The sequence below is a fragment of the Pseudophryne corroboree genome, unplaced genomic scaffold (genome assembly GCF_028390025.1).
Source record: "Pseudophryne corroboree isolate aPseCor3 unplaced genomic scaffold, aPseCor3.hap2 scaffold_297, whole genome shotgun sequence".
Classification (NCBI taxonomy): Eukaryota; Metazoa; Chordata; class Amphibia; order Anura; family Myobatrachidae; genus Pseudophryne; species Pseudophryne corroboree.
In genome coordinates this window covers 682745-706417 of record NW_026969640.1, presented here as the reverse complement: position 1 = coordinate 706417, position 23673 = coordinate 682745, and the positions used below count along the sequence as shown (strand labels likewise).

The following is a 23673-nucleotide window of genomic DNA, read 5'->3' as shown; positions in this document are numbered from 1 at the left end:
TATCTCTTTATCAACCAGTGTACAGTGCGGTAGTTCACGGCTGTGGCTACCTCTGTGTCGGCACACGGCAGGCAGTCCGTCCGACCAGAATTGTATTATTTATTATTATATACCTACCACCTAACCGTGGTTTTTTTTTTCATTCTTTATACCGTCATAGTGTCATCCTAATTGTTACGAGTATACTACTATCTCTTTATCAACCAGTGTACAGTGCGGTAGTTCACGGCTGTGGCTACCTCTGTGTCGGCACACGGCAGGCAGTCCGTCCGACCAGAATTGTATTATTTATTATTATATACCTACCACCTAACCGTGGTTTTTTTTTCATTCTTTATACCGTCATAGTGTCATCCTAATTGTTACGAGTATACTACTATCTCTTTATCAACCAGTGTACAGTGCGGTAGTTCACGGCTGTGGCTACCTCTGTGTCGGCACACGGCAGGCAGTCCGTCCGACCAGAATTGTATTATTTATTATTATATACCTACCACCTAACCGTGGTTTTTTTTTCATTCTTTATACCGTCATAGTGTCATCCTAATTGTTACGAGTATACTACTATCTCTTTATCAACCAGTGTACAGTGCGGTAGTTCACGGCTGTGGCTACCTCTGTGTCGGCACACGGCAGGCAGTCCGTCCGACCAGAATTGTATTATTTATTATTATATACCTACCACCTAACCGTGGTTTTTTTTTTCATTCTTTATACCGTCATAGTGTCATCCTAATTGTTACGAGTATACTACTATCTCTTTATCAACCAGTGTACAGTGCGGTAGTTCACGGCTGTGGCTACCTCTGTGTCGGCACACGGCAGGCAGTCCGTCCGACCAGAATTGTATTATTTATTATTATATACCTACCACCTAACCGTGGTTTTTTTTTCATTCTTTATACCGTCATAGTGTCATCCTAATTGTTACGAGTATACTACTATCTCTTTATCAACCAGTGTACAGTGCGGTAGTTCACGGCTGTGGCTACCTCTGTGTCGGCACACGGCAGGCAGTCCGTCCGACCAGAATTGTATTATTTATTATTATATACCTACCACCTAACCGTGGTTTTTTTTTTCATTCTTTATACCGTCATAGTGTCATCCTAATTGTTACGAGTATACTACTATCTCTTTATCAACCAGTGTACAGTGCGGTAGTTCACGGCTGTGGCTACCTCTGTGTCGGCACACGGCAGGCAGTCCGTCCGACCAGAATTGTATTATTTATTATTATATACCTACCACCTAACCGTGGGTTTTTTTTCATTCTTTATACCGTCATAGTGTCATCCTAATTGTTACGAGTATACTACTATCTCTTTATCAACCAGTGTACAGTGCGGTAGTTCACGGCTGTGGCTACCTCTGTGTCGGCAGTCGGCAGGCAGTCCGTCCATCCATAATTGTATTATTATTATAATATATACCACCTAACCGTGGTTTTTTTTTCATTCTTTATACCGTCGTCATAGTGTCATACTAGTTGTTACGAGTATACTACTATCTCTTTATCAACCAGTGTACAGTGCGGTAGTTCACGGCTGTGGCTACCTCTGTGTCGGCAGTCGGCAGGCAGTCCGTCCATCCATAATTGTATTATTATTATAATATATACCACCTAACCGTGGTTTTTTTTCCATTCTTTATACCGTCGTCATAGTGTCATACTAGTTGTTACGAGTATACTACTATCTCTTTATCAACCAGTGTACAGTGCGGTAGTTCACGGCTGTGGCTACCTCTGTGTCGGCAGTCGGCAGGCAGTCCGTCCATCCATAATTGTATTATTATTATAATATATACCACCTAACCGTGGTTTTTTTATACCACCTAACCGTGGCAGTCCGTCCATAATTGTATACTAGTATCCAATCCATCCATCTCCATTGTTTACCTGAGGTGCCTTTTAGTTCTGCCTATAAAATATGGAGAACAAAAAAGTTGAGGTTCCAAAATTAGGGAAAGATCAAGATCCACTTCCACCTCGTGCTGAAGCTGCTGCCACTAGTCATGGCCGAGACGATGAAATGCCAGCAACGTCGTCTGCCAAGGCCGATGCCCAATGTCATAGTACAGAGCATGTCAAATCCAAAACACCAAATATCAGAAAAAAAAGGACTCCAAAACCTAAAATAAAATTGTCGGAGGAGAAGCGTAAACTTGCCAATATGCCATTTACCACACGGAGTGGCAAGGAACGGCTGAGGCCCTGGCCTATGTTCATGGCTAGTGGTTCAGCTTCACATGAGGATGGAAGCACTCAGCCTCTCGCTAGAAAACTGAAAAGACTCAAGCTGGCAAAAGCACCGCAAAGAACTGTGCGTTCTTTGAAATCCCAAATCCACAAGGAGAGTCCAATTGTGTCGTTTGCGATGCCTGACCTTCCCAACACTGGACGTGAAGAGCATGCGCCTTCCACTATTTGCATGCCCCCTGCAAGTGCTGGAAGGAGCACCCGCAGTCCAGTTCCTGATAGTCAGATTGAAGATGTCAGTGTTGAAGTACACCAGGATGAGGAGGATATGGGTGTTGCTGGCGCTGGGGAGGAAATTGACCAGGAGGATTCTGATGGTGAGGTGGTTTGTTTAAGTCAGGCACCCGGGGAGACACCTGTTGTCCGTGGGAGGAATATGGCCGTTGACATGCCAGGTGAAAATACCAAAAAAATCAGCTCTTCGGTGTGGAGGTATTTCACCAGAAATGCGGACAACAGGTGTCAAGCCGTGTGTTCCCTTTGTCAAGCTGTAATAAGTAGGGGTAAGGACGTTAACCACCTCGGAACATCCTCCCTTATACGTCACCTGCAGCGCATTCATAATAAGTCAGTGACAAGTTCAAAAACTTTGGGTGACAGCGGAAGCAGTCCACTGACCAGTAAATCCCTTCCTCTTGTAACCAAGCTCACGCAAACCACCCCACCAACTCCCTCAGTGTCAATTTCCTCCTTCCCCTGGAATGCCAATAGTCCTGCAGGCCATGTCACTGGCAAGTCTGACGAGTCCTTTCCTGCCTGGGATTCCTCCGATGCATCCTTGCGTGTAACGCCTACTGCTGCTGGCGCTGCTGTTGTTGCCGCTGGGAGTCGATGGTCATCCCAGAGGGGAAGTCGTAAGCCCACTTGTACTACTTCCAGTAAGCAATTGACTGTTCAACAGTCCTTTGCGAGGAAGATGAAATATCACAGCAGTCATCCTACTGCAAAGCGGATAACTGAGTCCTTGACAACTATGTTGGTGTTAGACGTGCGTCCGGTATCCGCCGTTAGTTCACAGGGAACTAGACAATTTATTGAGGCAGTGTGCCCCCGTTACCAAATACCATCTAGGTTCCACTTCTCTAGGCAGGCGATACCGAGAATGTACACGGACGTCAGAAAAAGACTCACCAGTGTCCTAAAAAATGCAGTTGTACCCAATGTCCACTTAACCACGGACATGTGGACAAGTGGAGCAGGGCAGGGTCAGGACTATATGACTGTGACAGCCCACTGGGTAGATGTATGGACTCCCGCCGCAAGAACAGCAGCGGCGGCACCAGTAGCAGCATCTCGCAAACGCCAACTCTTTCCTAGGCAGGCTACGCTTTGTATCACCGCTTTCCAGAATACGCACACAGCTGAAAACCTCTTACGGCAACTGAGGAAGATCATCGCGGAATGGCTTACCCCAATTGGACTCTCCTGTGGATTTGTGGCATCGGACAACGCCAGCAATATTGTGTGTGCATTAAATATGGGCAAATTCCAGCACGTCCCATGTTTTGCACATACCTTGAATTTGGTGGTGCAGAATTTTTTAAAAAACGACAGGGGCGTGCAAGAGATGCTGTCGGTGGCCAGAAAAATTGCGGGACACTTTCGGCGTACAGGCACCACGTACAGAAGACTGGAGCACCACCAAAAACTACTGAACCTGCCCTGCCATCATCTGAAGCAAGAAGTGGTAACGAGGTGGAATTCAACCCTCTATATGCTTCAGAGGTTGGAGGAGCAGCAAAAGGCCATTCAAGCCTATACAATTGAGCACGATATAGGAGATGGAATGCACCTGTCTCAAGTGCAGTGGAGAATGATTTCAACGTTGTGCAAGGTTCTGATGCCCTTTGAACTTGCCACACGTGAAGTCAGTTCAGACACTGCCAGCCTGAGTCAGGTCATTCCCCTCATCAGGCTTTTGCAGAAGAAGCTGGAGGCATTGAAGAAGGAGCTAACACGGAGCGATTCCGCTAGGCATGTGGGACTTGTGGATGCAGCCCTTAATTCGCTTAACAAGGATTCACGGGTGGTCAATCTGTTGAAATCAGAGCACTACATTTTGGCCACCGTGCTCGATCCTAGATTTAAAGCCTACCTTGGATCTCTCTTTCCGGCAGACACAGGTCTGCTGGGGTTGAAAGACCTGCTGGTGACAAAATTGTCAAGTCAAGTGGAACGCGACCTGTCAACATCTCCTCCTTCACATTCTCCCGCAACTGGGGGTGCGAGGAAAAGGCTCAGAATTCCGAGCCCACCCGCTGGCGGTGATGCAGGGCAGTCTGGAGCGACTGCTGATGCTGACATCTGGTCCGGACTGAAGGACCTGACAACGATTACGGACATGTCGTCTACTGTCACTGCATATGATTCTCTCAACATTGATAGAATGGTGGAGGATTATATGAGTGACCGCATCCAAGTAGGCACGTCACACAGTCCGTACTTATACTGGCAGGAAAAAGAGGCAATTTGGAGGCCCTTGCACAAACTGGCTTTATTCTACCTAAGTTGCCCTCCCACAAGTGTGTACTCCGAAAGAGTGTTTAGTGCCGCCGCTCACCTTGTCAGCAATCGGCGTACGAGGTTACATCCAGAAAATGTGGAGAAGATGATGTTCATTAAAATGAATTATAATCAATTCCTCCGCGGAGACATTGACCAGCAGCAATTGCCTCCACAAAGTACACAGGGAGCTGAGATGGTGGATTCCAGTGGGGACGAATTGATAATCTGTGAGGAGGGGGATGTACACGGTGATATATCGGAGGGTGAAGATGAGGTGGACATCTTGCCTCTGTAGAGCCAGTTTGTGCAAGGAGAGATTAATTGCTTCTTTTTTGGGGGGGGTCCAAACCAACCCGTCATATCAGTCACAGTCGTGTGGCAGACCCTGTCACTGAAATGATGGGTTGGTTAAAGTGTGCATGTCCTGTTTTGTTTATACAACATAAGGGTGGGTGGGAGGGCCCAAGGATAATTCCATCTTGCACCTCTTTTTTCTTTTCTTTTTCTTTGCATCATGTGCTGATTGGGGAGGGTTTTTTGGAAGGGACATCCTGCGTGACACTGCAGTGCCACTCCTAGATGGGCCCGGTGTTTGTGTCGGCCACTAGGGTCGCTAATCTTACTCACACAGTCAGCTACCTCATTGCGCCTCTTTTTTTCTTTGCGTCATGTGCTGTTTGGGGAGGGTTTTTTGGAAGGGACATCCTGCGTGACACTGCAGTGCCACTCCTAGATGGGCCCGGTGTTTGTGTCGGCCACTAGGGTCGCTAATCTTACTCACACAGTCAGCTACCTCATTGCGCCTCTTTTTTTCTTTGCGTCATGTGCTGTTTGGGGAGGGTTTTTTGGAAGGGACATCCTGCGTGACACTGCAGTGCCACTCCTAGATGTGCCCGGTGTTTGTGTCGGCCACTAGGGTCGCTAATCTTACTCACACAGTCAGCTACCTCATTGCGCCTCTTTTTTTCTTTGCGTCATGTGCTGTTTGGGGAGGGTTTTTTGGAAGGGCCATCCTGCGTGACACTGCAGTGCCACTCCTAGATGGGCCCGGTGTTTGTGTCGGCCACTAGGGTCGCTTATCTTACTCACACAGCGACCTCGGTGCAAATTTTAGGACTAAAAATAATATTGTGAGGTGTGATGTGTTCAGAATAGGCTGAAAATGAGTGTAAATTATGTTTTTTGAGGTTAATAATACTTTGGGATCAAAATTACCCCCAAATTCTATGATTTAAGCTGTTTTTTAGGGTTTTTTGAAAAAAACACCCGAATCCAAAACACACCCGAATCCGACAAAAAAAATTCGGTGAGGTTTTGCCAAAACGCGGTCGAACCCAAAACACGGCCGCGGAACCGAACCAAAAACCAAAACACAAAACCCGAAAAATTTCCGGCGCTCATCTCTAATTTTGTCCCAATAGATATGCAAGAAGTTAAGATTCCCCTTTCTTTGCAGGTAGAGGAAGGAGAAGAGGGAAGAGGTCTGTAGCCTCTTCAAGATCGCAGGAGCAGAGATCGTCCTCTGCTTCTGCCAAATCCACTGCATGACGCTGGGGCTCTCTTGCAGGAGCCCACACCAGTGGGGGCACGTCTAAAACACTTCAGTCAGTTCTGGATTAATTTGGACCTGGACTCGTGGGTTTTACAAATAGTGTCACAAGGGTACAAACTGGGGTTTCAAGACGTTCCCCCTCACCGATTGTTCAAATCGGCCTTAGTCAGCAGGGAGAAGGTTTTTATTCAAGCCTCTTCGTGCTCCCGAAGCCGGACGGCTCAGTCAGACCAATCGAAATCCCTCAATTTCTACCTAAAGAAATTCAATTTCAAGATGGAATCTCTCAGGGTAGGGATCTCCAGTCCGGAGGAAGGAGATTTCATGGTTTTGGTAGACATAAGGATGCCTAATTACATGTTCCCGTTTAGCCACTGCATCAAGCTACCTGAGGTTTGCAATTCAGGATTGTCATTACCAATTTCAGACGTTGCCGTTTGGTCTGTCCACGGCTCCGAGGATTTTCACCAGGGTGATGGTGGAAATGATGGTTCTCCTTCGCAAGCAAGGAGTCACAATTATGCCGTACTTGGATGATCTCCTGATAAAGGCGAGATCCAGGGACCAGTTGGTGCAAAACATCTACTCTCCCTGACAGTTCTTCAACAACATGGTTGGCTCCTAAACTTGCCAAAATCGCAGTTGGTCCCAATGACGCGGTTGTTGTTTCTGGGAGTAATACTGGACACAGAAGAGGCTTTCTTCCAGTGGAAAGGCTATGGAGTTCCAGAGTCTGGTCAAACAAATTCTGAAACCAGCAAGAGTGTTAATCCATCAATGCATTCTGTTGCTGGGGAAGATGGTTGCGGCCTACGAGGCCATTCAGTTTGGCAGGTTCCATGCCAGAGTGTTCCAGTGGGACCTGTTGGACAAGTGGTCCGGATCCCACCTACACATGCACCGGAGGATAATCCTGTCTTCCAAGACCAGAATCTTACTCCATTGGTGGCTGCACAGTTCTCACCTCCTAGAGGGGCGATGGTTCGGGATCCAGGACTGGATCCTAGGGACCATGGATGCAACCCTCCGAGGCTGGGGAGCAGTCACACAGGGGGAAAACATCCAAGGAAGATGGTCAAGTCAGGAAAGTTTTCTCCACATAAATGTTCTGGAGTTAAGGGCCATTTAATAACTGCAGACACAGTACGCACTGGGACGGGTGCCCAGCATCCTCTACGGACTAAGAGAAAAGGATTTACCGGTAGGTATTAAAATCCTATTTTCTCTAACGTCCTAGAGGATGCTGGGGACTCCGTAAGGACCATGGGGATAGATAGGCTCCGCAGGAGACATGGGCACTTTAAGAAAGACTTTAGTTCTGGGTGTGCACTGGCTCCTCCCTCTATGCCCCTCCTCCAGACCTCAGTTTGATACTGTGCCCAGTGGAGACTGGGTGCTTTTCAGGAGCTCTCCTGAGCTTTCTGACAGAAAGTATTTTGTTAGGTTTTTAATTTTCAGGGAGCACTGCTGGCAACAGACTCCCTCATCGAGGGACTGAGGGGAGAGAAGCAGCCCTACTCTCTGAGTTGCAAGGTCCTGCTTCTTAGGCTACTGGACACCATTAGCTCCAGAGGGATTGGTACGCAGGATCTCACCCTCGCCGTCCGTCCCAGAGCCGCGCCTCCGTCCCCCTTGCAGAGCCGGAAGATAGAAGCCGGGTGAGTATGAGAAGAAAAGAAGACTTCAGAGGCGGCAGAAGACTTCATGATCTTCACTGAAGTAACGCACAGCACTGCAGCTGTGCGCCATTGCTCCCATACACCTCACACACTCCGGTCACTGTAAGGGTGCAGGGCGCAGGGGGGGGCACCCTGGGCAGCAATATAAACCTCTTTTTGGCAAAAATATAACACATATACAGCGGGGCACTGTATATATGTATGAGCCCCCGCCAATTTTACAGTTTAAGCGGGACAGAAGCCTGCCGCCGAGGGTGCGGGGCTTCTCCCTCAGCACTCACCAGCGCCATTTTTTCTTCACAGCACCGCTGAGAGGAAGCTCCCCGGACTCTCCCCTGCTTATACCACGGTAGACAAGAGAGTTGAAAAGAGGGGGGGGGGCACATAATTTGGCGCAAATTACATGCTGCAGTACTACTGGGCAAACATTAAGTTACTGTGTATTCCTGGGTTATAGCGCTGGGGGGTGTGCTGGCATACTCTCTCTCTGTCTCTCCAAAGGGCCTTGTGGGGAAACTGTCTTCAGAAAAAGCATTCCCTGTGTGTGTGGTGTGTCGGTACACGTGTGTCGACATGTCTGAGGAAGAAGGCTATATTAGAGAGGAGCAGGAGCAAATGAATGTGGTGTCTCCGCCGACAGCTGATTGGATGGATATGTGGAATGTTTTAAATGCTAGTGTAAACTCATTGCACAAAAGATTAGACAAGGCTGAAGCTTTGGGACAGTCAGGGTCTCAACCCATGCCTGATCCTATGTTGCAGGGACTGTCAGGGTCTCATAAGCGCCCACTATCCCAGATTGTTGACACAGATACAGACACGGATTCTGACTCCAGTGTCGATTACGATGATGCAAAGTTACAGCCAAAATTGGCAAAATCCATTCGATATATGATTATGGCAATAAAAGATGTTTTGCACATCAGAGAGGAACCCCCTGTCCCTGACAAGAGGGTACATATGTACAAGGTGAAAAAGCCTGAGGTAACCTTTGAGGGGGTCACACGAGCTGAACGAGTTATGTGAAAAAGCTTGGGAATCTCCAGATAAAAGACTGCAGATTTCCAAAAGGATTCTTATGGCGTATCCTTTCCCATCAATGGATAGGTTACGATGGGAATCCTCCCCTAGGGTGGACAAAGCATTAACACGCTTATCCAAGAAGGTAGCCCTCCCGTCCCAGTATACGGCTACCCTCAAAGAGTCTGCTGACCGCAAACAGGAGATTACCCTGAAGTCCATTTATACACATTCAGGTACCTTACTCAGACCGACAATTGCGTCGGCCTGGGTGTGTAGTGCTGTAGCGGCATGGACGGATACCTTATCTGAGGGGATGGATACCCTAGATAAGGATACTATTTTATTGACCCTGGGGCATATAAGAGATGCTGTCCTATATATGTGTGTATGCAAACTACAGGTGGTGCTGCAGGGCTCACACCCTTTTACTTGTCTTGTAGAGCAACTCTGGAGCTGTTTCTGGGTCCAGCTGCTGCAAGAAATCAGCTTGAATGCTTCAGGGGCTGGGGCATGGCCAACATGAGCCCACACTGATGGGGGGTGGGGGTGTATAAAGCGATTTAGGGGTCATCCAAGCGCAACCCCACAAAGGCCGCCATGCCCTGCGTGACCCTTTTCTCTTTTCATATGCAGACGAGGGTTGCAGCCAACTATGCCCACTGCTTGGATGACATCACTATATGCAAATCCATCTGCTGCAGGCCTTCCCCCAGGAATTCTTGCAGTAGTTGTTGCATTTGGTTTGTTGTTTGGGGGTGCTCCAGTATTAGGCAGCCTTCTGCCCTCCCACATTCGTCTGAAAATGTGTTCTCCCTGCAGTTGTTGTTCCCAGATGAGAGTTCCCTTGTGCTTCCTCAGTTGAATCTCCTTAACTTGACAGGGGTGTGCCCGAGCAGCCGCCCTCCACAGCCCTATCCCAACACATACTTATCTTGCATATGAGATCTCTTGATCATGAAGATAGTTCTCACAGGGTGAGTTTCATCCATTACATTTTAAAGTAGGAAGGTACAAATTACATATTCAAATTACATATATGTGCTGGATTCAAATGTTTTCCCCCCTTCCTTTCTCAATTGTGCCCATCAGCAGCTATTCTAATGTTGCTGCCAATGGGTGTGACGCATTCATTTCTTCTGTGGGGTACACTGGACTCCACAAGGATTCACATTGTATGTACACCAGAGTAGGATCTTGATCTGAGGCACCCACAGGCTCAAAGCTTTTGACTGTTCCCAAGATGCTCAGCGCCCCCTCCTCTATAACCTCGCTTCCATGAACAGGGAGCTCAGTTTGTAGTTGGTGCCTTCAGTAGCAGGCCACTTAACAGGGGGCTGCCTCAGGCAGCCTATTCTTAGCTATTAATTTTGGCAAGAAAATAATAACTTTTTTTATAAGAATCTACAAGGGCTGCAGCAGGCTAGGTCTAATAGACCTCTTTACTGCAGCTCCATCACTCCCAGTGGCGCAGTATACTCCCGTGCCCCGGTTGCTGGGTCACTGCAGCGGAGGCTCCGGTTTCTTCCTAAGGTCAGTCACACACACACCGCCCTCCGGGATCACGAGGCCGCTGATGGGGGCGGGCCGTGTGCGCACTGGCGTGGACACTGATTACTGGGCAGTCGCTCCACTAGCCACCAGGGACAGTTAAGGAGCACAGCTCTGGGGTTTTTTCTCCTATATTAACCCCATTTTGTACTACCCGCAGTGCATTGTGATAGGTAATGGGGCCTGATTCAGGTTGGATCGCAATCCAACTGCAAAAACTGCTAAGAGCATACGCATCCGCCTGCATTTTCTGCGGCACCCCGCAGATAATGCGATCACCTCTGCCTGTGAATCGGTGAAGGGGGGGGGGGAGGGGGGTCAACAACACTCCATTTCCAAGTCGGAGATGGAGCGGTGCGGGGGCACGGTTTCAAAATGGGGTCGGCAACGGAGAAACAGGAGGCGTGGTCAGAGCAGCTGCATGACATCACATGGGCCGGACTCTGCCAGTGGAGCCCCAGCGTCATGAGGTAGATTTTGTAGAGGCCGGGGAGGACTTCTGTTCCTGGGAACTAGCTGTGTTGTGCAGCTTTATTCCTCTGCCCCTACCTCTGGCAAGAAAGGACGCACCTCGCACTTTCTTGTTTCTTTGTGACCGAAAGGACTGCATTTGATAATGCGGAGCTTTCTTATGCTGTGAGGGAACATAAGGTAAAAAATTTGATTTTCCAACTGTAGCTGTGCGTGTTAATGCTTTGTCCATCCTACGGGAGGATTTCCATCGTAACCTATCCGTTGATGGAAAAGGATACGCCATAAGAATCCTTTTGGAAATCTGCAGTCTTTTATCTGGAGATTCCCAAGCTTTTTCACATAACTCGTTCAGCTCATGTGACCCCCTCAAAGGTTACCTCAGGCTTCTTTCCCTTGTACATATGTACCCTCTTGTCAGGGACAGGGGGTTCCTCTGTGATGTGCAAAACATCTTTTATTGCCATAATCATATATCGAATGGATTTTGCCAATTTTGGCTGTAACTTTGCATCATCGTAATCGACACTGGAGTCAGAATCCGTGTCGGTATCTGTGTCAACAATCTGGGATAGTGGGCGCTTATGAGACCCTGACAGTCCCTGCAACATAGGATCAGGCATGGGTTGAGTCCCTGACTGTCCCAAAGCTTCAGCCTTGTCTAATCTTTTGTACAATGAGTTTACACTAGCATTTAAAACATTCCACATATCCATCCAATCAGGTGTCAGCGGAGACACCACATTCATTTGCTCCCGCTCCTCTCTAATATAGCCTTCTTCCTCAGACATGTCGACACACGTGTACCGACACACCACACACACAGGGAATACTTTTTCTGAAGACAGTTTCCCCACAAGGCCCTTTGGAGAGACAGAGAGAGAGTATGCCAGCACACTCCCCAGCGCTATATAACCCAGGAATAACACAGTAACTTAATGTTTGTCCAGTAGCGCTGCTGTATGTAATTTGCGCCGAATTATGTGCCCCCCCTCTCTTTTCAACCCTCTTCTCTACCGTGGTATAAGCAGGGGAGAGTCCGGGGAGCTTCCTCTCAGCGGTGCTGAGGAGAAAAAATGGCGCTGGTGAGTGCTGAGGGAGAAGCCCCGCCCCCTCGGCGGCGGGCTTCTGTCCCGCTTAAACTGTAAAATTGGTGGGGGCTCATACATATATACAGTGCCCAGCTGTATATATGTTATATTTTTGCCAAAAAGAGGTTTATATTGCTGCCCAGGGCGCCCCCCCTGCGCCCTGCACCCTTACAGTGACCGGAGTATGTGAGGTGTATGGGAGCAATGGCGCACAGCTGCAGTGCTGTGCGCTACCTCAGTGAAGATCATGAACTCTGTGGAGCCCGTCTATCCCCATGGTCCTTACGGAGTCCCCAGCATCCTCTAGGACTTTAGAGAAACTAGGATTTTAATACCTACCGGTAAATCCTTTTCTCTTAGTCTGTTGAGGATGCTGGGCACCCGTCCCAGTGTGTACTGTGTCTGCAGTTATTAAATGGCCCTTAACTCCAGAACATTTATGTGGAGACAACTTTCCTGACTTGACCATCTTCCTTGGACGTTTTCCCCCTGTGTGACTGCTCCCCAGCCTCGGAGGGTTGCATCTGTGGTCCCTAGGATCCAGTCCTGGATCCCGAACCATCGCCCCTCTAGGAGGTGAGAACTGTGCAGCCACCAATGGAGTGAGATTCTGGTCTTGGAAGACAGGATTATCCTCCGGTGCATGTGTAGGTGGGATCCGGACCAATTGTCCAACAGGTCCCACTGGAACACTCTGGCATGGAACCTGCCAAACTGAATGGCCTCGTAGGCCACAACCATCTTCCCCAGCAACTGAATGCATTGATGGATTAACACTCTTGCTGGTTTCAGAATTTGTTTGACCAGACTCTGGAACTCCATAGCCTTTCCACTGGAAGAAAACCTCTTCTGTGTCCAGTATGTGTTATGATTCCAGCACTCTAGTCAGAGAAGATCTTATGGCAAGGACCGGAGCACTGGAACGGAATGCTGGGGAAGGGAGCAGGACAGGAAAATAGCCCCTGGCGCCCTAACTCTGTTGTCTCACCCGTGTTGTCAGAAATCCCCTGCGAGACTATGGTTTCTTGAGCCCTTGGCAGCCGCGTTTGAAGGGCGGATTATGTCTGCCCAACTTCGATGCCCCCCGGTCTTAATGAGAGACAAAGGGAAACCCGAGACAGGGTGATAACAAGAGGCCCTCTAACTAAACAACCAGGCCAGGGGCTAAGCAAACTCAAAACTATAATATGTGCGGAGAAACCGCCAGGAAAAAGGACAACCAAAATATCCACTTGTCCAATTCTCCTACCCGGCACCGCCGAGTACCAGAGAGGACTTGTGGAAGCGGAACCCTCCGCAAATGCTCCAAACACAAAATATAAAAGGTAAAGCGGCTGAGCCGCAACACACGGCAGAGCCGCAACTCACGAACACCACTGGATATAAAACGGTGATCAGTCAGGACTCCAGGGAACCAAACGACCTCTTGGGATGAGATGACAACTCCCGAATACCGGACTTCTGCGGACTGGAATGACCGGATACAGCAGGACTGGAAACAGACTCTCAGCAAACAAAGGCAGCATGCAGGAAGCTATTACCGGCATCTGTGAGAAGCCCTGGGAGTGTATTTAACAAGGAGTCCTCCAATCAGCTGCTAAAGGCTGATTAGAATAAATGCCGTGCAGCTGCCTTGCTGCACGGCCAGAGAACAGGTGAATATCTTAATTTCCTAAAGCCTAGCAACGGGGAACGCGGTCCACCAGTGGCGTCCCCGTTGCTAGGGTCCGTGCGGCTCAGCGCGCCCGGCGTCTAGCGTTGCTAGGGAGCCGGCGGCTGTACGTGCACGGCATCTCTAGTTGCTAGGCGCCGGGCCGCGCAGACCATCAAGCGGACCCCGGCGCCTAACAGTACCCCCCCCTTGAGGAGGGGTCAAGGAACCCCTAAAGCCAGGTTTCTGAGGAAATTCCCGAAAAAATGCCCTCTTGAGCCTCGGGGCATGAAGATCCTTATCCAGGACCCAAGACCTTTCCTCCGGACCATAGCCTTTCCAGGGAACCAGAAAATACAGCCGATCCCGGGACAATTTGGAATCGAGAACCTTCTCTACCAAGAACTCCTGTTGTCCCTGTACATCCACTGGAGATCTACCCTGAGAGATCTTCCGAGGAAATCTACTGGAAGAAACGTATTGTTTCAACAGGGAACAATGAAACGTATTTCCAATCCTGAGAGATCTTGGTAAACGTAACCGAAAGGCAACTGGGTTGACTCTTTTAATAATAAGAAATGGCCCAATAAATTTGGGTCCCAGTCTAGCTGAGGATTGTCGAAGCCTGATGTTGCGAGTCGACAACCACACCCTATCTCCCACCTTAAAAGTGCAAGGACGTCGGAGCCTGTCAGAAAATTTCTTCTCTCGAAAGGCCGCTTTTCTGAGAGCAAGGTGCACCTTTTTCCAAATGGCTCTGAGATGGGAGGTTAAGGTAAGCGAGGAGACTGAGGAATGATGAAAAAAAGAATTAGCTCTGGGGTGAAAACCAAAAACTGAAAAGAATGGAGACTCTTTAGTGGAGGAATGACAAGAATTATTGTAAGCAAATTCAGCCAACGGAAGAAACTCGGACCAATCATTCTGGAGTTTGGCTGAATACAAGCGCAAATATTGTTTCAATGATTGGTTAACTCGTTCGGTTTGCCCGTTGGATTGTGGGTGGTAACCGGATGTTAACGACAATTTCATCTTCAATGAGGCACAAAAACATTTCCAGAATTGTGCGATGAATTGTGGACCCCGATCAGAAACAATATCAGTAGGCAGCCCATGAAGCCTGAATACATGGCGGAGAAACAAAACTGCCAACCCTTGGGCAGAAGGCAATCGGGGAAGAGCAATAAAATGAGCCATTTTACTAAAACGGTCCACTACCACCCATATGACTCGGAATCCGGCTGAAAGGGGAAGGTCAACCACAAAATCCATGGAAATATGAGACCACGGCCTGAGAGGAACATTTAAGGGCATAAGTTGCCCGATGGGCAAGGAACGGGGAACCTTATGCTGTGCACAAACCTGACATGAATAAACAAATTCCTTGACGTCTTTAGAAAGACCAGGCCACCATACTGAGCGAGAGACTAACTCCAATGTCTTAGAGACTCCTGGATGCCCTGAAACTTTGTTATCATGGAATTCCGTTAAAACAGTAACTCTCAAAAACTCAGGGACGTAAAGACGACCAGCAGGAGTAATTCTAGGAGCTTGGTGTTGAAGCTGTTTTAACTGGGTAAATAAATCTTGTGTGAGGCCCGCCCAGATGACCGAAGATGGAAGTATGGGGGTAACAGGATTGTTATTGTGAACCGGAAGAAAGCTATGTGACAGGGCATCAGCCTTAGTATTCTTGGAACCAGGCCTGAAAGTGATTATAAATTTGAAACGCGTAAAAAATAATGCCCAACGTGCCTGCCGGGCATTAAGCCGCTTAGCTGATTCAATCTATTGCAGGCTCTTATGGTCAGTCAATACCGAAATAGTATGTTTTGCTCCCTCCAGCCAATGCCTCCACTCCTCGAAAGCCCATTTTACCGCCAGTAACTCCCGATTACCAACGTCATAGTTGGATTCAGCGGAGGAGAATTTCCTGGACATAAAGGCACAAGGATGTAACTCCAGAGACTCCGGATCCTTTTGAGAAAGGATAGCCCCCACTCCAACCTCCGAGGCATCAACCTCCACCACAAAGGGCAATTCCGGATTAGGATGTCTGAGGACTGGAGCCGAGACAAAGGCTTGTTTCAAGGCCCGGAAGGACAACTCAGCTTCACGCGACCAGTTGGTAGGATCCGCTCCTTTCTTTGTCAGAGCTACAATGGGAGCAACCAGGTCAGAAAAAGAATGAATGAACCTCCTATAATAATTCGCAAACCCTAAAAAACGCTTAATTGCTTTTAAATTGGTGGGTTGCGCCCAACTAAGGATGGCCTGGAGTTTCTTTGGTTCCATGGAAAATCCCTGAGGGGAAATTATGTACCCTAAAAAAGATACTTCCGTGACATGAAACTCACACTTCTCCAGCTTGGCATATAAATGATTCTCACATAACTTTTGAAGAACCAGACGCACCTGGGTAACATGTTGTTCCATTGATTTAGAAAAAATCAGGATGTCGTCTAAGTAAACGACCACGAATTTCCCTAGGAAGTCACGGAGCACATCGTTAATGAGGTCTTGAAAAACTGCCGGAGCATTGGACAGGCCGAACGGCATCACCAGGTATTCGTAGTGACCCGACTGAGTACTGAAGGCCGTTTTCCACTCATCTCCAGATTTAATTCGGATGAGGTTGTACGCTCCTCTAAGGTCAATTTTAGAAAAAATCACAGCAGAACGTAACTGATCAAAGAGTACAGAAATCAACGGCAAAGGATAGGTGTTTTTAACTGAGATCTTATTCAGGGCTCTAAAATCAATGCAAGGTCTAAGCGAGCCATCCTTTTTCTCCACAAAGAAGAAGCCTGCACTTAAAGGAGATTTTGATGGTCTAATAAATCCTTTCTCAAGGCTCTCCTTTACATAATCATTCATAGCCGCAGTTTCTGGCCCGGATAATGCATATAATCTTCCCTTTGGCAATGCGGCACCAGGAATTAACTCAATAGCACAATCATAAGGCCGATGGGGAGGCAGAATGTCCGCATTGCCTTTGGAGAAAACATCAGCAAACTCCTGGTATTCCACCGGAATGAGTTCTGGAATGATAGCTGCTACTCTGACTGGAAACGTGATACATTCCTTATCACAAAAAGTACCCCAATGTGAAATCTCCCCCGACCGCCAATCAATGGTGGGATTATGAAAGGCCAGCCAAGGGTGACCCAGAACAACTGGAACTGCTGGGCAATGTGTAAGAAAGAACTCGATTTTCTCGGAATGTAGAGCTCCTACTGTAAGTAGTACAGGGGGTGTACGGAGAGAAATAATCCCATTAGACAGCGGACTCCCATCTAAGCCATGCATGGTGACACACCTACCCAAAGGTAACTGAGGAATGCCTAAGGCCTTAGCCCAAGTTAAATCCATAAAGTTTCCTGCAGCTCCACTGTCAACAAAAGCCGACACCAAAGAACTGAGGCTGCCAAAGGAAACTTTAACTGGGACTAAAAGGGAGTTATTCGAGGAGATAAGCTGCAGACCTAGGTGAACCCCCTCACAATTCACCTGGTCAAAGCGTTTCCCGACTTGTTCGGACAATTACGAGCAAAATGTCCCTTACCCCCACAGTACAGACAAAGACCAGAATTTTGCCTTCTGGCTCTTTCTTCAGGAGACAGCCGGGAGAGACCCATCTGCATGGTCTCCTCTACGTCTTCAGGAATGGAATATACACACGGACTTGACCTTACAGGTGCTCCTTTTTCAGCCCTCCGCTCTCTGAGACGACGATCAATCTTAATAGAAAGCTCCATGAGTTTATCGAGAGTCTCAGGAGCGGGGTACTGAAGGAGACTGTCTTTTATAGACTCTGATAAGCCGAGGCGAAACTGACTGCGCAGGGCTGGGTCATTCCAGCCACAGTCGTTCGACCAACGGCGAAACTCCGTACAATAAACCTCTGCAGGATTTCTACCCTGTCTGAGAGCGCGCAACTGACTTTCAGCGGACGCCTCTCTATCAGGGTCATCATACAAGAGCCCTAAAGACTCAAAAAAAGCGTCAATTGACAACAATGCCGGATCCTCTGCTCTTAAACCAAATGCCCAGGTCTGAGGATCCCCCTGGAGCAAAGAAATAATAAACCCGACCCGCTGAGATTCAGTACCCGAGGAAGTCGGTCTTAAACGAAAATAAAGTTTACAGGATTCTTTAAAATTAAAAAAACTCTTTTCTATCACCAGAAAAACGGTCAGGCAAATGCATCTTTGGTTCATGGACTACCCTTGGGGAAGCTCGCAAAAGATCTTCCTGCGACTTCACCCGAAGAGAAAGATCCTGAACCATCTGAGTAAGTTCTTGAATCTGGCTGACTAAGAGCTGACCAGGATTTGGCCCTAAACCTGTTGGATTCATGAGGCCGATAAACTCTCACAAAACTGAATGAGAAAAAATTAAACCCCGTTTAATTTTAAGTTTTGGTATGGCCGGTAATAATGTTATGATTCCAGCACTCTGGTCAGAGAAGATCTTATGGCAAGGACTGGAGCACTGGAACGGAATGCTGGGGAAGGGAGCAGGACAGGAATATAGCCCCTTGCGCCCTAACTCTGTTGTCTCACCCGTGTTGTCAGAAATCCCCTGCGAGACTATGGTTTCTTGAGCCCTTGGCAGCCGCGTTTGAAGGGCGGATTATGTCTGCCCAACTTCGATGCCCCCCGGTCTTAATGAGAGACAAAGGGAAACCTGAGACAGGGTGATAACAAGAGGCCCTCTAACTAAACAACCAGGCCAGGGGCTAAGCAAACTCAAAACTATAATATGTGCGGAGAAACCGCCAGGAAAAAGGACAACCAAAATATCCACTTGTCCAATTCTCCTACCCGGCACCGCCAAGTACCAGAGAGGACTTGTGGAAGCGGAACCCTCCGCAAATGCTCCAAACACAAAATATAAAAGGTAAAGCGGCTGAGCCGCAACACACGGCAGAGCCGCAACTCACGAACACCACTGGATATAAAACGGTGATCAGTCAGGACTCCAGGGAACCAAACGACCTCTTGGGATGAGATGACAACTCCCGAATACCGGACTTCTGCGGACTGGAATGACCGGATACAGCAGGACTGGAAACAGACTCTCAGCAAACAAAGGCAGCATGCAGGAAGCTATTACCGGCGTCTGTGAGAAGCCCTGGGAGTGTATTTAACAAGGAGTCCTCCAATCAGCTGCTAAAGGCTGATTAGAATAAATGCCGTGCAGCTGCCTTGCTGCACGGCCAGAGAGCAGGTGAATATCTTAATTTCCTAAAGCCTAGCAACGGGGAACGCGGTCCGCCAGTGGCGTCCCCGTTGCTAGGGTCCGTGCGGCTCAGCGCGCCCGGCGTCTAGCGTTGCTAGGGAGCCGGCGGCTGTACGTGCACGGCGTCTCTAGTTGCTAGGCGCCGGGCCGCGCAGACCATCAAGCGGACCCTGGCGCCTAACAGTATGACTCCCAAAAACAACAACCGCGTCATTGGGACCAACTGCGATTTTGGCAAGTTTAGGAGCCAACCATGTTGTTGAAGAACTGTCAGGGAGAGTGCAATGTTTTGCACCAACTGGTCCCTGGATCTCGCCTTTATCAGGAGATCATCCAAGTACGGGATAATTGTGACTCCTTGCTTGCGAAGGAGAACCATAATTTCCGCCATCACCCTGGTGAAAATCCTCGGAGCCGTGGACAGACCAAACGGCAATGTCTGAAATTGGTAATGACAATCCTGAATTGCAAACCTTAGGTAGCTTGAGGCAGTGGCTAAATGGGAACATGTAAGTAGGCATCCTTTATGTCTACCAAAACCATGAAATCTCCGTCCTCCGGACTGGAGATCACTGCCCTGAGAAATTCCATCTTGAAATTGAATTTCTTTAGGAAGAAATTGAGGGATTTCAGATTTAAGATTGGTCTGACTGAGCCGTCCGGCTTCGGGACCACGAAGAGGCTTGAATAAAAACCTTCTCCCTGCTGAATAAGGCCAATTTGAACAATCGGTGAGGGGGAACGTCTTGAAACCCCAGTTTGTACCCTTGGGACACTATTTGTAAAACCCACGAGTCCAGGTCCGAATGAATCCAGAACTGACTGAAGAGTTTTAGACGTGCCCCCACTGGTGTGGGCTCCTGCAAGAAAGCCCCAGTGTCATGCAGTGGATTTGGCAGAAGCAGAGGACAATCTCTGGTCCTGCGATCTTGAAGAGGCTACAGACCTCTTCCTTTTCCTTCCTCTACCTGCAAAGAAAGGGGAATCTAAACTTCTTGCATATCTATTGGGCCAAAATGACTGCGGTAGATAATGATGCGTCTTCATCCGTTGACAGGGAACATAGGGCAAGAAGGTTGACTTACCATTGAAATGAGGATGCATCTTGCTGCCTTTCCAATGAAGAAAGTTTAATTTAGTAATAGGTGAAAAACCATCCTTACAAAGGTGTTAATCAGAGACTTGGCTTTGTGGACACTTTTCAGAGAACAAATTTGTTAGCATAAAAATAAAGCCAGAAAATGAAGAGCTGTTTAATCACGCAATTTGATTTTTTTGCCAGCATATTTCTTTTTCTCTGCATCCCACTGCTAAATTGTGCTTCCTAGATGTTTTTATAAAATCACTGAATCAAATCTAACTCTGATTACATCAGAGAAGGCCAGGTACCCTACACCATAACAGGGGGTATGAAATTTGACTTGTCTACTTAAAGATCACCAAAATCTGATAACAAGGTCAAGTACGTCCCTGGGTGGAATTGAACCACCAACCTTTTGATTAATAGCCGTACACACTAACTGATTGCGCCACAGAGACACTTTGCAAAAGTCCATACTGACAAATGCTAATAAGCATTCATCTAAAACGTTTCCTAGAAAAACTTAAAAAAGTCAATAATCTGGAGAGTTTTTGTAAGATGTTTCTTCTATCAACCAATGAAGAAACACATTGGTACTTTCCCATGATGAGTGAGTGCTTCAGGATCTCTTGCACTTACATGTGCAGCAGAGTACAGCAATGGAAGCATGCTGGGCCCATAACCCAGAGGTAGGCAGATTGAAACTATCCTCTGCTATATGCATTTTTTTGTTTGTTAATTAAAGTAATCCAAAACTGGGATTGATATTTTGGCTCTTTTATTTTTACTTAAAGTACAATAACTTTTACCATTTTAATTTGTTTTAATAGTATATTGACAGTATTGTTTTCTTTCAAAAATCCACTTAATTTTCTTAACCCTATTATTAAAATGGTAATTGACAAAAACAAACTACATTGTCACCAGAAGAGCAATACAAAATGTACAAGTGATATATTAAAATCATCTTTCCAGCTTGAATTTCAATGATGCATTGGGGCAACGATTTTGTGAGAAACATCTTCACCCTTAAATAAAGATTTTCTTAATTCCTTACCTGTGTGCTAATTAGATATCACCTTGTTTTCACATTAAACAGACTTCCACATGAGAAAGCAGCAAGGATGCAGTGGCGTTAATGTTTCCTGGTGTCAACCTGTATTATTTCAGTAGACATTGAAATGAGGATGCATCTTGCTGCCTTTCCAATGAAGCAAGTTTAATTTAGTAATAGGTGAAAAACCATCCTTACAAAGGTGTTAATCAGAGACTTGGCTTTGTGGACACTTTTCAGAGAACAAATTTGTTAGCATAAAAATAAAGCCAGAAAATAAAGAGCTGTTTAATCACTCAATTGGATTTTTCTGCCAGCATATTTTTTTTCTCTGCAAACCACTGCTAAATTGTGCTTCCTAGCTGTTTTTATAAAATCACTGAATCAAATCTAACTCTGATTACATCAGAGAAGGCCAGGTACCCTACACCATAACAGGGGGTTTGAAATTTTGACTTGTCTACTTAAAAATCACCAAAATCTGATAACAAGGTCAATTAGGTCCCTGGGTGGGATTGAACCACCAACCTTTTGGTTAATAGCCGTACATACTAACTGATTGCACCACAGAGACACTTTGCAAAAGTACATACTGACAAAGGCTAATAAGCATTCATCTAAAACGTTTCCTAGAAAAACTTTAAAAAGTCAATAATCTGGAGAGTTTTTGTAAGATGTTTCTTCCATCAACCAACGAAGAAACACATTGGTACTTTCCCATGATGAGTGAGTGCTTCAGGATCTCTTGCACTTACATGTGCAGCAGAGTACTGCAATGGAAGCATGATGGGCCCATAACCCAGAGGTAGGCAGATTGAAACTATCCTCTGCTATATGCATTTTTTTTTGTTAATTAAAGTAATCCAAAACTGGGATTGATATTTTGTCTCTTTTATTTTTACTTAAAGTACAATAACTTTTACCATTTTAATTTGTTTTAATAGTATATTGACAGTATTGTTTTCTTTCAAAAATCCACTTCATTTTCTTTACCCTATTATTAAAATGGTAATTGACAAAAACAAACTACATTGTCACCAGAAGAGCAATACAAAATGTACAAGTGATATATTAAAATCATCTTTCCAGCTTGAATTTCAATGATGCATTGGGTCAACAAATTTGTGAGAAACATCTTCACCCTTAAATAAAGATTTTCTTAATTCCTTACCTGTGTGCTAATTAGATATCACCTTGTTTTCACATTAAACAGACTTCCACATGAGAAAGCAGCAAGGAAGCAGTGGCGTTAATGTTTCCTGGTGTCAACTTGTATTATTTCAGTAGACATTGAAATGAGGATGCATCTTGCTGCCTTTCCAATGAAGCAAGTTTAATTTAGTAATAGGTGAAAAACCATCCTTACAAAGGTGTTAATCAGAGACTTGGCTTTGTGGACACTTTTCAGAGAACAAATTTGTTAGCATAAAAATAAAGCCAGAAAATGAAGAGCTGTTTAATCACTCGATTGGATTTTTCTGCCAGCATATTTTTTTTCTCTGCAACCCACTGCTAAATTGTGCTTCCTAGCTGTTTTTTTTATAAAATCACTGAATCAAATCTAACTCTGATTACATCAGAGAAGGCCATGTACCCTACACCATAAGAGGGGGTTTGAAATTTTGACTTGTCTACTTAAATATCACCAAAATCTGATCACAAGTTTAATTAGGTCCCTGGGTGGGATTGAACCACCAACCTTTCGGTTAATAGCCGAACACACTAACCGATTGCGCCACAGAGACACTTTGCAAAAAGTGCCTACTGACAAAGGCTAATAAGCATACATCTAGAACGTTTCCTAGAAAAACATTAAAAAATCAATAATCTGGAGAGTTTTTGTAAGATGTTTCTTCCATCAACTAACGAATAAACACATTGGTACTTTCCCATGATGAGTGAGTGCTTCAGGATCTCTTGCACTTACATGTGCAGCAGAGTACTGCAATGGAAGCATGCTGGACCCATAACCCAGAGGTAGGCAGATTGAAACTATCCTTTGCTATATGCATTTTTTTTGTTAATTTAAGTAATCAAAACTGGGATTGATATTTTTGCTCTTTTATTTTTACTTAAAGTACAATAACTTTTACCATTTTAATTTGTTTTAATAGTATATTGACAGTATAGTTTTCTTTCAAAAATCCACTTAATTTTCTTTACCCTGTTATTAAAATGGTAATTGACAAAAAAAACTACATTGTCACCAGAAGAGCAATACAAAATGTACAAGTGATATATTAAAATCATCTTTCCAGCTTGAATTTCAATGATGCATTGGGGCAACAATTTTGTGAGAAACATCTTCACCCTTAAATAAAGATTTTCGTAATTCCTTACCTGTGTGCTAATTAGATATCACCTTGTTTTCACATTAAACAGACTTCCACATGAGAAAGCAGCAAGGATGCAGTGGCGTTAATGTTTCCTGGTGTCAACCTGTATTATTTCAGTAGACATTGAAATGAGGATGCATCTTGCTGCCTTTCCAATGAAGCAAGTTTAATTTAGTAA

At 46.3% G+C, this 23673-nt stretch overlaps 1 non-coding gene across 1 annotated transcript; it reads right to left on the bottom strand.

The window, feature by feature from the left end:
* Positions 1-22830: 22830 nt before the first annotated feature.
* Positions 22831-22904, bottom strand: TRNAN-AUU (transfer RNA asparagine (anticodon AUU)). Its single transcript has one exon. It is a non-coding gene; the product is annotated as a tRNA-Asn (tRNA).
* Between the last annotated feature and the right edge of the window lie 769 nt (positions 22905-23673).